Genomic DNA, 4,119 nt, shown 5'->3' with positions numbered 1-4,119 from the left:
AAGTGTATGACGATCTACGTCATGATTCTATGTTGCTGATTAAATTAAATCTTATGGTAATGACGTGTCTGACATACATATAGCTGTTGTTCTGTCAGATAGCCATACGCTGTCAGGATAGCATACATGCAGTGAGTATGCCAGCGCATGAGCATTAAGAAGTCCAACCGTCAGTGGAGTTGTCAGTTCAGCATACGCAACAAGTTGACAAAAATAAGTCATTAGATATACATGCGTTGTCGTGGTTTCAACGTGTATTTAAAGCAGGGTCTAGCTGCAGCTGCAGCCAACTACAACACATGCCCATGTAAAACTCATTAACCTACTTAACCGCCAAGTCAGGATGCCATATAACTGTTAATAACAAAGTGTATGACGATCTACGTCATGATTCTATCTTATTGATTAAATAAAGTCATATGGTAATGACAGCGTATGCATGTCTGAGCTAAGACAAMGTATGCTGATCTGACAGAACACCGTGAGTTTGTGCTAAGCGTATGAYGATCTGACCTGACCGGTTCTTTGTTCTTGTAATGCTCTGTGTACACTGCATCATTATTTTATTTAATTATGTACGTTGATATTTAAATTAACAAATAACTAAAACACAAGAACGAAAGAGCAATCACAGAATGCACATTGCTCTTTGTTTTTGTTCAAAGTGGCAGCTGTAATGTCTGCCATGGCATCAGACTACCTGGCTTCATGTACCAGGAGAGAGTGAAAACAGTCACCATTAGCGCCTTCTGTTTGGTTACTTCTTGCTTGTTGCTCCTTGGTCAGTGTTCATAGTTGAGCGTTATTTACCGTCAGGGCATTGCCTCAATTGATAATTGCTATGTTTAATGGTGCAGACAGTGGTGGTTTCTTACATGACCAATATGGGCAAATGCCCAGGGCGTTATCTTTTTAGGGATGGCACGAGATCACCACACATTGTAGCAGAGATGGAATATTTAATATTGGTAAAATGTATTAAGTATTTAATATCTAGGTGTTTATGTGGGAATATGGATCTTTCAGATCATTTTGAGAAGCAATTTTGATAATATTTAACATTCTATTGTGTCATGTATTGCAGGGCCCTGGTCTTGGTCTTGACTCRGTCTCGACTTCCCACGGTCTTGGTCTCGACTTGGTCTTGGACCCTAAAAGTCTTTGTCTTGTCTCGGTCTCGATACACTCTGGTCTTGGTCTTGTCTTAGTCTCGGGTTAGGTGGAATTGAACACAACACTGCTATTAAACTATAAATCAATAGACAGGCCTACTGTATATAAAGATATAATCCATGTTTCTGTCTCATATTTGTATGGCATTAAAAAGATCTGGAACTTTCGTTTTTACACTGAAAGCTCTGGTTTGCACAATAAATGTCATGTGGTTGAAATTTTATGGATGATACTCTGATGTCCCATTCTCCTGAAGGCAGCACAGAGSYGCACCACCAGAAACCGACAAACATTGAAGAGAAGAAGAAGAGCTATGATTAATGTTGCAGAGCTCAGTCGTTTTGCAAGTAGTTCAAAGTTTAAACTGGCATGTTGTACATCTTTCATCTGGTCATTTTGTGAAATATTTAACATGGCACAGAACAATAATATTTTTTCCACTCTGATTGGCTGCCGTTTAATCTGAATGCCTGTTCATTGCATTTTTCGTAGACACCTGTGAAAATAATTTCTATTCCCATGGCTTTTTTGTTCTCTGGGGAATTATTTTTGATGATAAATACAGAAACAAGCATAAAAATCAAAACATCTACAATAGTGATAGTAATATTAATAATAAAGTAATAGTCAATGCAAAGTAGCCAACAAATATTTTGGTGGGGGGCGTTGAGGCACCTGGATAAGGGCGCTGGCACAAAAAAGGTTGAGAAACACTGCTTTAGCATCTTCTCAATATGACTCAACTTGGCTCAAAAGGTTTTATACTAGTGTCGATTACGGTGTAGCAGCCCCGTTTTTTCTCTAGACTCAGGTTCTGAGTGTGGCACGTCAGGCTGACGTGACGTCTGAAGACARTGTTATTTATTCATTTATAAATGTCACAGTTTCAAACTAAATATTTAATTGGGGGGCTAAATGTCTACTTTACAAACAAATTTTAGTTAGTTACTAGTTAAATATTTTGTTAGCAGGCTACATATTTAGCTTCAAGCCGAATACTTGGTKACCTAAATATTTAGCTAATATTCAAAWTAATTTACCAATAACTAGAATTGGACTATCAAAATAAAAGTTAGGCTTTTACAGGCCTCTATATAAACTCCTGGTGCCATCAGTGCTGCTGTAGATTCATTGGTAAGTATCTGTATTGCCAGTAAAGAATCTAGTCCTGTTTTACACTGAAAGTTACTGAAATATATCAGTTMTTTTCCCTTGAGAGGAAAAAAAATGATGCAGAGACATGAGCAACAACCAAATTACTCACACCATCAGGAATTTACATTGATGTTCACAAGACCCGGCTTTTATTTTGATAGTCTACTTCCGGTAACAAGTAAGGGAATTTGCATATTAGCTAATATTTAGCTCCCAGCTCAATATTTAGGTTGAATATTTATCCTGTTTAGCTTGTTAACTAAATTGAGTTTGATGCTTAATATTTAGYCTTAAACTAAATCTGCTTGAACCTATGCTATTCGAGAGTGCAACATGTTTAGATATTTTAGCTGGTTAGCCAGCTGATACCAATTTCAACCCTCAGCAAATCGCCTGAATGAACTGGCCTGCTGCCATGGTGTCTTTAGCCTGTTGCAAGCAGGGTAAAGGCTACACTGTTAGCTTTAGCGTTAGCAGAGGGATCATTGCAGGATTTTATTTCATAAAACCATTTGTGAAACCTGGAAGAAAGCRCTGGACAAAGATCATCTGACGACTGCTTGCTTGCATTTGAGTAAATTATATACCTGTTTTCTCTTGCCCTACATAAAAAACTAGTTGTCATAGAAACCTCTGTGCATTTCATATTATCCCTGCAACACATTACAGAGAAAGTAAGCTAAGGTTTTTTTTAAATTTTTTTAAAAAATTATTTTTCCTCAACTTTGAGGAATGAAACTCTGCCCCTGTGCAACGCCCGGCGACATGTGTTGCTCATGTAGGCAGGGACATGTAGCAAGGYAACTCACTGAGACTCTGGGGTTGCTGACTGACAGCTCAATGAAAAGAGAGCCAGGTTGGAAGGAAACAACTTCTACTCTTTGTAAATTTTAAGCAGTCTGTCAGTGAAAAGTCAGTCAGGTGGAAAGTAATAACTAAACCTCTGGGAAGCAGTGTCTTGTAAAGGTCTCAGTCCCGTTAAGCTGTTTTTGTCACATTACAGTCACAAAGAGTTTTACTGGGATTTTCTCTACAACAAAAACATGACACATGGCATATGTGCTTTTCTATTCTTTTCGGTTCATGTACCATACTGTGGCCACCTCTGTCTCTACCTTTTGCATGTCACTTCCTGTTAACTCGTGGTTCAAACCACATTTGGATGGGCAAACTCTGYGCAAAGAAAACTCGGATCTAGCTCTTTGTTTTGTTTTAGAAATACAGACYCATTCAATAAATACTGTTTGGAATAATGGATGWTTTGAAGCCTTTATTATGATGATTTTCCACTCACAATTAATGAAAACGTGATATGTAGAAAGAAAATATTACATCAGACCAATAAAAACATTTTTCAAAGCCGAAATATGTACTTAATAAAAAAAGTCTGATATCCAGTGGTGTTTCTCAAAGGGAAGTAGACTYTCCCCTGTTAAAATAGAAGAAATCACAGTAAAGTTTCCATAACCCCCAGGTGGAACTTCCATAACTGCGACAGACTGGCGACCTGTCCAGGGTGTACCCCGCCTCTCGCCCGAAACGTTGGCTGGAGATGGGCACCAGCACCCCTCCCGACCCCACTAAGGGAAAAAGGGTGCAAGAAAATGGATGGATGGATGGATGGATGGAACTTCCATAACCAGTTCCACCTGGGGGCTCCACTCACACGCAGATAACAAAATGTTTTGATTTTAAAATTATGTGGAAAAAGATTTGTCTTGGGCGATTTCCACTGCTCTAGCTCCGTTTTCAACTGACTGTAAAATCATGCAAATTCGAATTACAAAAAAA

The sequence above is a fragment of the Poecilia reticulata genome, linkage group LG10 (genome assembly GCF_000633615.1).
Source record: "Poecilia reticulata strain Guanapo linkage group LG10, Guppy_female_1.0+MT, whole genome shotgun sequence".
In the NCBI taxonomy this organism is placed as follows: domain Eukaryota; kingdom Metazoa; phylum Chordata; class Actinopteri; order Cyprinodontiformes; family Poeciliidae; genus Poecilia; species Poecilia reticulata.
This window is presented reverse-complemented; position numbering follows the sequence as displayed.